The sequence below is a fragment of the Notolabrus celidotus genome, chromosome 2, assembly GCF_009762535.1.
Source record: "Notolabrus celidotus isolate fNotCel1 chromosome 2, fNotCel1.pri, whole genome shotgun sequence".
NCBI classification, from domain to species: domain Eukaryota; kingdom Metazoa; phylum Chordata; class Actinopteri; order Labriformes; family Labridae; genus Notolabrus; species Notolabrus celidotus.
This window is the reverse complement of record NC_048273.1, coordinates 3,778,224-3,791,472: the sequence shown is the minus strand read 5'-3', so window position 1 is coordinate 3,791,472 and position 13,249 is coordinate 3,778,224. Positions and strand designations below refer to the sequence as shown.

General features: G+C 40.8%; 1 protein-coding gene across 3 annotated transcripts in view; it reads left to right on the top strand.

The window, feature by feature from the left end:
* LOC117829568 (cAMP-specific 3',5'-cyclic phosphodiesterase 4D-like) overlaps window positions 1–13,249 on the top strand; it is a 131,577-nt gene that overhangs the window by 95,128 nt on the left and 23,200 nt on the right. The gene's annotated exons all lie outside the window — the stretch shown is intronic.

Sequence of the window (13,249 nt, the reverse complement as noted above, 5' to 3'; positions counted from 1 at the left end):
TATGTCCCGATGGTAATCAATAAATAATGTGTTCTTAAAAAAGAGGTAAAAAAAGCAGCTATCTACAGCCGGAGTAAACCTGGGAAAACACCAACCAATCCCTGCCATCAGGAGCCAAATGATGAAACCAATCAAATCCTGTCCTGCCGTTCTGCCCGCCTCCTGCAGAGCGTACATTTCATGTTTGTTTGTGTTTTTAACTTTCACTATGAGAATGTTTTGGTGTTTTCTTACCGCTGAGTGAGACATGAGTTGACGTAGTGCAAAACACAAACGATGTGCTGAGGACCGGTTTGGAATCAGTCACCATCATATGGTCGTGAATCAGCGGCGCTCATGCATGTGAGCGGGGGCGTCGTTTTGGTGGAGCTCTGAGGGGAGGGGGGGAGGGGTTAGACCGAGTCCTGAGGAAATGCTGCATTCAAATTCATGCTAGTTTTCCCTGACTACCAACCCTAGCCTTAACACGGGTAACATCAGACTTTATACGTGATCTCAGGTGCAATTTTAGGACTAGGCTTTCAGGTGTGTCAGTCCCTAAAGAAATTGTGATATGGAGATTTCTTTGCATGTAAGAAAGAAAGAAAGAAAGAAACAAACAAACTTTATCAATTAAAATTAAATCAAATTAAATTGTTCCACTTGTGACTTTTTGGTCATGCTAAACACACAGTTTGGTGTATATACATACACAGGATGCTGCCATCAACCAGCGCAACCCGAGCACTTGAGGGTGAAGTGTCTTGCTCAAGGGCACCTCGGCAGTGCCCATGCAACTGAACCAGCACCTCTCCAGCCACCAGTCCACTTGCCAAACTTCGTCCATGCTGGGACTCGAACCGGCGTCCCTCTGGTTGCCAATCCAAGCCTCTATGGACTGAGCTACTGCCGTACTTTGAAGTATTTAGCAAGTTACAGTGGCAAGGACAAACTTCCTTTAACAGGCAGAAACCTCCAGCAGGACCAGACTCATGTTAGACACACATCTGCTGAGACCGTGTTGGAGAGAGGGATAGAGGAAGATGAAGAGAGAGAGAGATGATAGTGGGGAGACGGATAGTAGTAGTTGTAGCAGCTGGAGTCTGGCACGTCCACAGCAGCAGAGATCCAGAGGAACCTACGAGACAAGGGAGCTCAGGGACTCCAGAAAGGTCTATGGTTAGTAACTTTAATGGGACAGGAAGAGTTAAAGTAAGAGACAGGCAGAGAGAGGAGAGAGAGGGAAAGACAGGATCCCAGTGTGTCAGTCTAAGCCTATAGCAGCATAACTAAGACCTGGTCCACTTTATTTAAAATGATATCTCTAAAATCATCTACAGTCTCTCTTAACACATCAGACATAAGATCTGACTTTGGGAGGTGTTGTAGCTGGTCGGCCCGCCTGCCGGGCGTCAGCCCATGTCAACACACTGCGACGTGACATGCAGCGTCATGAGGTCAAAGGTCATTACAAGCTGCCAGCATGTTACCACATAATGTAAACAGAGAGTCACGTCAGGTGTGGAGGTGTTCTGGGATAACGCTGGCTGAGAGACAGAGGTCTCACTCTGCTCAGTCTGCAGCGGGTTAGACTTTACCCACCTGAGCCAACAGTTAGGACTCAATCAGGGTTCTCATGAAGTTCATTTAGAAACGTATTCCTTATTCTTTTAGAGGTCTTAACAAAACACAGTCACTCTGTGCAGCAGTAAATAAGATGTTGTATACGCCAGGCTGCTGGTAAAAAATGTAAACGATGGTGACGCTTGTTTCGTCTTTGACTCAAACAAATTTGAGATAATTGCAACAATTCCAGCTGTTGATGTTAAATCCTCTCCACCTCTTCCTCCACCCTTTGTTTATGCTCTTAACTTGTAGCTGACAGGACCTCCTCTGGGCTGTCATGATTACTGTCATCATGGCAGCATTACTTGGATAACATGTCACAGCTTTGGACTCCTCTATGCCTTTCACTTGTCGCTCCTGGGCAAAGTAATGATGCAAAATTAGTCTCATGTCCTGACCCCTTTAAGACTGGAGAGGTCAGATCTCCATGAATACTTTGAGCATACATGAAACACTAATAACAGCTCTCCTCTGAGTATGATCACAGTTTGATCTGGAGCTCTGGTCATGTGATATTTGAAGTTGAGACTGTATCTTGTCTCTGTTCTGTACGTCTGCAGCAGAACATCACTCACAGCTGCTGTTGTCCACTTTGGGTATACAAACAGCGTCTCCTCCAGGATGCCGGTCAGCTTCATAGAGGTCCTGTGGCGTTCCCCGCAGCTGTCACATCATGTTATGTCATGATGATGTCATCCATCCTCGACTTTCCTTCTTGTTTTACAGAAACACGTCTGCGTTGTCGAATGGTTCGCTGTAATATCAGTGTAACAGAGGAGTGTGACATTTCGTGACAAAAACATTTTTGACCCTGGTTGAGGACAGAAGGAAATATTGACATGACAGTGGCCGGTCTCTGGACCTGGTCCCAAATCATTGCCAGCTCACAGCTGATGCTTCAACCCGCTGAACCACAGGACGCCTGTACCCAGAGCCTGTGAAACACATCCTCTCCGTTCCCACAGCAAACACACCTCAAGAGAAAACCCTCTGTGTCCAGGGGGTTCAGCTAGCATGTGTGTTTTGAGCGTCTTCCATGGCGTCTTTGCATCCTGGTCTTTTATTCCGTGGACGAACAGAAGTGCAGTGAGCGGTGCGTTGGGCCAGAAATAATTGCAGGCCTGAGAGCCGGTCGATCGGCATCGCAGTGACAGCCATGAAACCACAACTGACGTCAGAAGACAAGTGTGACTGTGTTTGTGTTTTTGATGTTTAATATTACTGATGGAACAGTGGACTGAGTGTTATTCCCACATCTCCGTGACTCCAGGGACGGTGACCAACTCGGGGAAAAGACGAACAACCCACAAAGGGACTCTGTTCCATGATTAAGTTCCTGGATCAGACAATAGAGCGGTTTCTGGACTTTTATGTAATCTAAGGAGGAAATAAGACGTCCACATGCAGCCTGCTCTGATGCTGTTTATCACAGGTGGACTCGATCACCTGGGTAGACTGCAGGGCTCCGCCTACACTGCAGGATCCCAGGTAGGGAAAGGCGGTGGGCTGGAGGGGACTTTAAACTACTTGTTAAACCAGTTGTTTAACTTTAGAGGACAGTAAGAAAAAGAGAAGTGTGGAAGTTGTGTTCTGGATGCTTCGTCTGTTTAAACTAGATTTAAAAGAATAACTATAACAGATATGTGTCTGTTTAAAGTTTGACACATCATATTCTGAGTGATGCATATTTATAAACTTAATGTAAGCTGCTTTAAAGTATGAATGCTTTTAAATATGTGTAACTAAAGTTGGGGTAATGCAGATTTTTTTTCCAAAACTGACTTTCATTTATTTACTGACACTGAGCGATACGTCATAGCTGTCTTAAGCTCATTTTTAGTCAATTAATCAATCAGACTTTATTTATAAAGAGCTTTTCATACAATGACATTGTAACACAAAGTGCTGTACATAAAAACAACTTCAAATAGAATAAATTCAAATATATAAATATAAAAATAAAAATAAAAAGACCCCCCATCCTAATCCCAACCCCAGCCCGACCCCAAACCCACCCCTCAATCCTAAGGTTAAGAACACAATATATGCAACAAATAATAATAATAATAATAATAATAATAATAATAATAATAATAATAATAATAATAATAACAATAATAACAATAAAATAAATAAATAAATACAAATAAAAAGTTGCTTAACGAACTGAGCCAACGCTCTCATGATATCTTAATGAGGAAACACTGGAGGTAAAATAAGATGTTAAAACTCAACACAGGAAATTAAACACACCAAAATAAAATGAATTAATAAGACAATAAAACACTGAAATATTAAACCATTAAAAGAAAATAAGATGCTATACTTAAAATAATAAATACATTTATAAATTAATTGATTAATTAAAAAGAATAAGAAGTTGCTGAACGAACTGGGGAAAGCTCTCATGATATCTTAATAAGGAAACTCTGGAGGTAGAATTAGATGTTTAAACTCACCAAGATAAAATGAATTAATAAGATAATAAAACACTAAAATATTAAACCGTTAAAAGAAAATTTGATGCTATACTTAGAATAGATAAATACAATTTAAAAAATAAAATAAAGTAAAGTAAAATACAATAAAAGGTGACTTAAATTTGAACTAGATAATAAATTAATAAATTAATAAAGAAAAATAAAATTTAAAAAATACAATAAAATAAGATAAAAAGTGACTAAAGTTTGAACTAGATAATAAAGAAATAGATGATAAAGAAAGTAAGAAATAAAATAAGCTGAAATAAAACTTGTAAGAATAAAGCTCAAGACTATAAAGGTAGGTCTTGAGTTTGCTTTTAAAAATGTTGTGTTTAAAAAAAAAAAGTTATGATAGGCACCAAAACATGAGCTCAGACACAGGTTTGAGTCAATTCTATGATATTTAAGTGACTATATGTATATATGTTCATGTATCCGGTGATGTCAGTGGGGTGTGAACCTACAAAATCAATTTCAACCCTCAATCTTCTTCCTTCCGCTCACTTTTACCATCATATTTACTATTTTAAATTTAAAGGCTCATAATGAACGCTGAGTGCTTTACACGAAACAAGCACCTTCAAACATCAAGGCAACACTTCCTTCCATCGTCACACGCTCAAGTGATCAGCTCTGTGATTGGCTGCTTCTCGGTTGGTTAATTATAAGAGGAAGTTGCACGCTCCTTCTTCATCTCTGTAAACTGAAAGACGCCAATTAGTGCCGCATGAACAAGACCAGAGGAAAACTCAGCATGGCCTGTTGCTGGGCAAAGATAGACCTTGTGTGTGTGTGTTTGTGTGTTTGTGTGTTTGTGTGTTTGTGTGTGTGCGGGTTGTGTTCGTGCCCAGAACCGGCCTGTTCAGTTGCGCACCAGTGTGATGTAAGGTTGTTCGATTTTCAGGTCGATCCCGGAGCCAAATCTAGATCTCCACTGCTGGGGCCGTAATCACACTCTACCTGTGTGTGTGTGTGTGTGTGTGTGTGTGTGTGTGTGTGTGTGTGTGTGTGTGTGTGTGTGTGTGTGTGTGTTGTGTGGTGGTTCTGGCTGGTTCTGGCCCAGTGTGTGACACTCCTAACCAGCTCCTAATGATGTTAACGCTGATCAGCCACCGTATGGATTTGTCCCTGCCTGGAGAGACAGAGCTAATCACTGCACATAGACTCCACGATCGATACCTTTCAGGAGGAGCGGAGCAACCTCAGAGGCTCCCTGCGTTTTTAAAATTTAACCACTTAGGCACTAAGCTAGTTATGTTTATATTTAAAGGGCCAGTCCTCTTGTACTTTGATGTCCTTTAACTGCAGCACTAAACACTCAATATGGCAAACAGCAGCTGTGCTTTAGTGTCTTTCTTTATATTAAAGGAAGGTTGATGATAGACAGGAAGTGGACGAGGAGCAGCAAACAGCTGGGGTTTGATCAAATTTGCAAACAGTGATTTATGATGAACCATCCATGTTAAAAGAATAGACTTTAAATGCTCTTGTAAGGCTTCGTTTGTAACCCCAAGTCTTTGCCTCATCGTTGAACACTCATACAAACAGGTCAACAAGCCCTCTAACTTTTTAGCCCCGGCCACCACTTCTCACTTCCTTTCTTCTTTCATCCCGTTCTTCCTCTTTTGACAATCCAAAACAGAGCGCCGCTGTTTTTAAAGGCAAGTCCTTCCTCTGCCAGTAGGTCAAAGGTCACGCAGAAAAATAATAAACACAGCAGCTGGCCTCACTCTCCTCCCCTCGGCTATATTTAGAGAAGCATGAGCCGCTCTGAGATCAGATGTTGGTGTTGGACTCGGAGTGTTGGCGCTGCGTGGACGGTCAGGTGGATGGAAAAAGCAACTGGCTCCTCGTGGAGATGTGGGACTCCGCTTTTATCCAGTGGAGTTGTTTACAACTGTGGAAGTGAAAGGAGGAGTAAAAGTGCACTTTTCCTCTCTTTATTAACCACAGAGCAAATATGCGGACAATCAAATGTGTGAATGAGCTTTCAAACTGCACGCAAAGGGATGTTTACAATGAATCAAGTATTGAATCATTCTCAAGAACATGCTCCAACACGCTTTTTTCTTTCTCTGTTGTAGAGATAAACAACGTGTGGTCTCATATGACCTTCATTGTACACAAGATGTCATTTAAAGCATGTCTCAATGCTAACCAATGTGCCAAAGGTGTTGCGCCCTGCAGAGATGCTCAGCCAGGCTGAAGTCGTGGGGGTAGCAATACAACAACCCCCTCGCCACTAAACGACATTAGAAAGTCAATGCAGAGAGATTTCCCAGACTGGCAAAGCTGGCATACCTTTATCTCTGCATGTTAGCAAGATCAGTGCCTCCTGAGCCGGTGTTTGCTGCCACCGGGCTGATTGTGACCCGACCATGTGGACATGCTTATTACTCTCAGTTAGAACCAATACACAGAAAACTATAAGCTGTGAATCTGAAATATTTTTCTGTAGAACCAATTCCACATTCAGCAGATTGAGCCTCGCTCTTAATCAGGGGTTCCCAAACGTTTCACTCTCAACCCCCAAAATATGGTGCCGAAGACTTGCGACCCCCACTGTCCCTCGAAGTGATTAAATGTTTCTTCATACTTCATGTATCTGGTCGATGTGTCTGTGTTTCCTGTGCTGCTGAGAATGAACCTGCTGCTACAGATGCTTTTGTAAATTTACTGTAACTAACCTGAACTCTGACCCTAACCTCAGGAGTCATCTGGAAACAGAGAAGAGAGAGAAAGAAAGGCAGAAATAAAAAATATATATATATTTGCAAAGTTTCATTTTGAATGTAACTACTAGTTTTCAGAACATTTTTACAATAATTGGTAATATATATCATTTTAGATTACTTTAAAAAAAACATTCTGGAAAACATCTGGCGACCCCCCAGGGGGTCCACACCCCTACTTTGGGATCCCCTGCTCTTAATGACTGTTTGTCTGCTGAGATGGTTTTATGAGGCAGCATCTCAGGTTGATATTCAGCGTGGTGAACAATTTGTACACCTCGACATGTTTTGTAGATATTATAAAAATATGATAATAATAAACTTTATTTGTATAGCACTTTTCTTAACAAGGTTACAAAGTGCTTCACAACAAAAAAGCAGAGAATTACAAAGCATTAAAAAAAGGTGCAAACGGGGGGAGAAAAAAGACAGAAGCAAAACAAGACATCTGAATGCAGAGCAAACTCAAGAATACAGTTAGCCCACCGACCAATTCATACCTTGTTTTTATTTCATTTACTCTTATTGGTACGATCCGTTTCTTTCTTTTTGGGGCATTCTAGGTGAATTTTACCAGATCAGCAAGGGGGGAAAAGATGCTTTTTTTTCAACTTCCAAAACATTTTCTTTATTTTCCTTTAAAGCACAAAAAAATTAATTAATAAACATTAATTGTGTATTATTGTGCCTCTAATTATACAAAACTCATAATCTGAATATCTTCTAAACTGCCCCCTCCCCATGCAGTGTGTGCCGATAGAGAAATGAGCTCTTCAGACTGAAATAATTTTTTGAACCAGGCTGTAAACATGTTTATTTCTGCTGTAAAGATCAGCTTCTTTGAATGGGTGTGTATGTGGTTTCCAGTACTTCCAGAGCCAGCCTCTAGTGGACGCTCGAGGAACTGCAGTTTTTAAGACTTCCAAATTGGCTTCATTTCTTGCGTCCAGAGGTTGCCAATGTGGAAGTCTTGGTCGCTTGGTTCCACAGATTCAGTCACTTCATAGTCAGGCATCATTTTTTCAGGACAGCAGCTCCTATGCCATGAAGCGGCCTGACCTTTAGACCTTTAGACCTTTAGACCTTCAGACCTTTAGACCTTCAGACCTTTAGACCATCAGTGTGTCTGCCAGTCGGAGCAGCAGCTCATCCGTCTGTGGTGTTTGTGATAACTTGAGGTGAACATGTGATTAGCTTGTTGCTGTTTTTTCCAGGTTGGAACAAAAAAAAGGTGTTTTTTTCCCCTTGATATGCTCTGTGTGTGCTTCTATGAGGATATAAGCACCACACACACTCACACACACTCTTACACACACAGTTTACAAACTACACACACAGTGACAGTGAGAGGAAGGATCCGTTTGGCAGGCAGCGGGGTGAGGGGGAGGCTGGTTGTTTTTCTGCTACTTTCAGATCAAATGTACAATGGGCTGGTGGGGCAAAGAAAACAAACTCCTACGACACCCTCTTCCCCTTGTCCGCTCCAAAACATGTCAAAAAAGAAACACACACACACACACACCTCCGGCTCAAACACACACTCCTCTGAAACGTCCCTCTGTCATGGTGAAGTTTATTTCTCTTTCCAAATTGATAAAGGACTTTTTCACCACTTCTCCTTCTCTCTCTGTTTCCTTCTCTCTTACACACACACACACCCACACCCACACACACACACACACACACACACACACTCACACACACACACACACACACACGCACACACACACACACACATTCATTAAGTGTTCCCTGGTCCGTTTCCCTCTCTCTCCTCCTCACCTCTCGCCTCCTTCCTGGTGTGATGTTTTGGGCCCCTCGGACAATTCCCACGCCATGAGGGAAGAAAACAGGAGGGAGCATGTGTGTGTATGTGTGTGTGAGGGTTGACCTCTGACCCCAGGCCTGTGTCATCCACCATCAAATAACATCTGGCCTTGACGGTTGTTTTCTGTACCACTCTCACATGCATAACAGAAAGTTCCCTTAAATCCCGCGGCTCTGGTTCCCACGAGAGCGTCGCAAACACGCATCCGTGGAACTGGAACTCGACGTACTTCGCTTTTCCCCTTCAAGGGTTTTGTGACGATAAAAGGCTTTAAAGGATTAGAGGGAGTCCTTCTTGGGTGAAAACATGGCCGCCTTGTACAACTTAAAACGGCCCGTGGGAGGGTCATGAGACAAAGTGAGCCGAAGTGAAAGACTTTGATCACTTCTGTGTTTCACAGCTGCTTTTTTTCTAAATCAAACAATTCATTTCTTTTATAAAATACCAGAAATTCAAAACAATGTACATCCTAATATCTTGAAACTGAAAGTGACTCTTTACATTTATCTTTTGGCCAAACAATGATTTAAAACCCTTAAAAAAAATTGTTAAATATCACAAAAGATAAAGAAATGTAGATTTCCCAGAGACCTGAGACGCTTAAAGAAGTATTATAAAAAGTTTGGATACACAGTTTAATACAGAGTATGTTTTTTTCTTGTGTAAATGAAATAAAATCACTTTTTATCAAACACATAAACATGCTAAAGCTAATCAAACCCCTGAGATAAATAAAAACTTTGTTCCTCTCTCCTCCTGAGCGTCTTTTTAACATTTGCTGTTGCGTAAAAAGATCCCCCTTCTTTCATATTGTGATGAGGTTCAAACTAAACATCCTGGGAACAAAAGCAGACTTTGATGTGGGCTGTGTGTGGGTGAGTGTGAGAAAAGTTTGGTAACAGGGTTAAAGAGAGAAAAGGGAGCTGTCATTTACGTCAGAGTCATGGAAAACAATGCTGGAGGCAGGAGAAGCACCAAGGTCAGCTTGTTATGTGTGCTGGGACTGAGCGAGACGCCGGCCTGCCGGTCTGAGGAGAGGAGGCCGGTCTCACACAGCGACAGGAGCCTGTAGTGGAGATGAGGATCTAGTTATCGTGTTTGAGATCATGTAGGGTAGAAATGTCGGATGTCTTCTCTTATGCAGTGACGTAATGCTCTAAATGTGAAGACTTTTTTTAAACTCCATTTTGGAAAAGTCATTTAGTTTAAAAAGCAGCCCCAAAGTTCAACTCTCTTTACATCAACTCAACTTTATTTATAAAGCTCCTTTTACACAAACAAGCATGCAGCCCAAAGTGCTTCACAAAATGAAACAGAGACAGAAAACAACAGAAATGAGTAAAAAAAAAAAAAAGACATAATCATAAAAAATACTGATAAATAAAATAAAATAAAATCAGTTTAAGTTGCAAATATCAGATAAATACAAGAAATAAATAGATAATGAAATAAATAAGACAAATAAATGTTAAAACAATGATTACAATAACTTCATTTTCCATATGATGGGCAAAATTTACATGTATGTCCATTTCTTCATTTTACAGACAAATGATAAAATATTTGTTTCAACTTGTTTCAACTATTTTACAGAAGCACAGTTGCATATATAATAATATATCATGTTTTTAATCCAGATGTTTCTATAATTTTCTGTTAGTATTTTATAATTGAATGTTTTTTTTCATTGTTTTAATCTTTTATCTTTTGCTGTTTTTATTCTCCCAACATTATTTTATTTATTTTAACTGTTAGTCATAACCTTTTTTATCTTTAATTATATCTGCTTCACATTTCTCTTTTATCTTTCAGTTTCTTTCTCAATTAAAAAGTAGTTTGTAACCATGTTTTGAAAAGTGTTATGTGAATTCTATTTTTATTGAATTAGTAGTAGTTGTACTAATATTATTATTATCATTACCATTATTGTTATTTATTCATTTATTATTGTTGTTATTATTATTATTATTATTATTATTATTATTATTTCATTTATTCTGTTCTTATTATCATTATCATCATTTTTAAATTATTATTATTATTATTATTATTATTATTATTATTATTATTATTATTATTATAGATAGCTGTAAAGAGTCTGCTAGATTGAGATATAATAAATTTAGATGCTTCTTAAGGGGAGAAAATTACAGAAAAGGCCTTTAATTTAAAATTTAAGACAAAGTTAGACACTAGCTGTGTGAAGTTTTATCTTTACTGCATGTCTGGAGATTATTTTGGCCTTGAAGAACTTCATAAAATTTATTTCGCTGTTTCATTCACAGAAAACAGAACACACTGACTTGTGACTGGTGTATGTTGCAGTACCATATATCCGTCAGTAGTGGGCGCCGTCTCCCTATCGTTGTCTGTGTCCTCTCTTTCTTCTGAATGGAAGTAAACATCATTGATCAGCAGAAAGCTCTGGTGAACTGCAGCTCAATGATATCGAGTGTGTAGAAAGTAAAATGTTATCAACGTGAGACGAAACACCAAAAACATTAATATCAGGATCACCATATTTGATTTCTCACTTTAATCTGTGACATCATGACTTCATATTATTATCTCTGAGAAGGTGACTTCAACTCTGATGGGATGGAAAACTGTGTTTCTAAACTTAGTGTCAATGATTTTCTGAGAACATGGCTGAACCAGAGAGTGTCTGACCTATTTAATCTCAGAATGTCCTTGAGCTTAAACACCTGACCTGCTCACTCAGATTCAGCTGATAAAAGACACAAATATGTAGAATAAGAGGAGAGGAAAATGATGCTTTGAAGCTCTGAAAGATCACATTTTAAAAGGTAATCCTTCGTCATATGTGTATTCATAAAGCAGGGAGAAACTGTGCTTCCTACCTGGGGTTTGGGGTTTGGGGGTTGGGGGTTGGGGGGTATCTACGTAAGCCCCGTCACGAGTCTCCTAGTGCCCCTCTTTCCTGGCAGGCAGATCTATTTTTAGCTTCTGACGTCACTGGTCTCCTCTGATGGGGCCTCGTCACGGCCGAATACACCGAGCCAGGGGGGAGGGAGGGGAGGGGGAAATGGGTTTGGGTGAGGTGTGTGTGTGTGAGGTGGTTATCATTGAGGTAAACCCTGCTGTAGCTCCGCCTCTCTCTGCATGTCACACCAATCAGGAGAGAGATGCTGAACCACATCACTGTGCTGGATACAGCCCTCCTCCTCCTCCTCTTCTCCCTCATCTGTCCCCCCTCTCCTCTCTCTCTCTCTCTGCTTCTGTGAATTAGGCCTTTCATTCAGCATTGATTGCATAATAGCCATCTTTCATTTATCAGCCATTGCTATTGCTGGAGCGCTCGAGGCACGGCGTCCATTGCTGTGCTGCTGCTGCTGTGTGAGATATTGTTATGATCAGGGATCAAAGGGTGGTGATAGATCAACTTTGTGGATTAAAAATAACCAGAGTTGAAGTTAATGGTGCAATAAAATAAAATGATGTCTCCACTTTCTTTTTTTAAAATCTCCAGACTATTTTTAAACGGTGGTTGTGACCTGAAGGTCGTCGGTCTCGCTCTTCGGCCTTCTCAGGGGAGTGAGCCGCTCTCTCTGCTCCACTGATCAGAGGAGTCCGCGTGTCCCTGAGCAAGGCACAGACACACTGAGGGGAAACAGAGGCTGAAAACAGTGTGTGTTACTTAAAGGGGAATCAGTCGAGTCAGTGCTCAACAAAGCCGAGCTGTGATTCTGCTCGGTAACACAAGGGAGTCTTCATCCAGGTGGCACATGTCTGATTATTCTCCTGACATATGACGCCGTTCATTTTCACCACGTCAGAAAACAGTCCATTTTTAAAATTGAAGCTTAAAGCATGAAGCCCTTTGTTCGGTTGAAGGGTGGGGTTGTGGTGAGAGTGTTGCAGGGGGCTGTATGGGTAAGTAGCTCCTCTGACGTACCTTGCATGGAGTCAGTTCTGACGTCACGCGGTAGTGGAGGGAAAGATGTGTGTGTGATTGCAAAAGGCAAAAATTACAAGGTCGGCTGTTTAATATGATGCTCACAGTGAGAGGAGAAAATACGAGTGCTGTTCTCTCACGAGCAGCAAGTGATTCTTCAATGATTTAACGTTACATGACGTGAATATTCAAACACATGTTTTTGCACGGTTTGATTCATGATGCAGGTGTGCTCACTAAATAACCTCTGATTATAACACACACAACCTTCTGCACGTTACACACCCTGCTCCACACACACTGCAGGGGCTTTATCACACATGATCTCAACCTTGTCTTCTCTGTCTCCATGTGTGCATTTACACCTCATAGTCCCAGTCAATGATGTTTTAAGCATGCTATCAACATCCCTGATACATGATCCTTTATTCATTTAATCTTCTTTATCCCAGTTAGATCAGAAATCTGTTCCAGAGGAGACCTGGGTAACAATAGAGGAGACCCAGTTTCACTACGAGCTTCCAAATGTTTGCAAATTAAGTGGAATTAATATTGGTAGATGATAAGTAGTGACAGAAGTAGCAGTAGTTATCATATTAGCAGCAGCATTATCCATATCAAAGAATATGAGTGATGTTTATGTCTCGTCTCGGTCTCTCTCGCTCTCTCTCTCTCCGCATCTCGC